The sequence below is a fragment of the Penaeus monodon genome, chromosome 20 (genome assembly GCF_015228065.2).
Source record: "Penaeus monodon isolate SGIC_2016 chromosome 20, NSTDA_Pmon_1, whole genome shotgun sequence".
Taxonomy (NCBI): Eukaryota; Metazoa; Arthropoda; class Malacostraca; order Decapoda; family Penaeidae; genus Penaeus; species Penaeus monodon.
Genome location: NC_051405.1, coordinates 37,639,550 through 37,639,873, shown reverse-complemented (window position 1 = coordinate 37,639,873; position 324 = coordinate 37,639,550).

Genomic DNA, 324 nt, shown 5'->3' with positions numbered 1-324 from the left:
AGATTTAGTGAATTAATAATAATTGAGTGCAACTGTGAATTGGTAAGGGAAAGGCAACCTTCAGGGGAATCAGTGCATCTAAATACTAGTGGATTAATGCAAATCAGAATGAAATACATCAATAATAATAATAAAGTGCAGTGACAAGGGTTGGTGTCCAGATCCAAATTGTAACGGGTTAAGTGATTTTGCATGCGGCCAAAAGTGGACGAGCAGCCGTGTCCTTGGGCGAAGGGACGCGAGTGTTGATCAAGTGACGTGCTCAGGGAAGTAAGGAAGTGAAGTGGAGGGCGGTAAAGAATTCAGGATCGGAGGGAAGTGCAG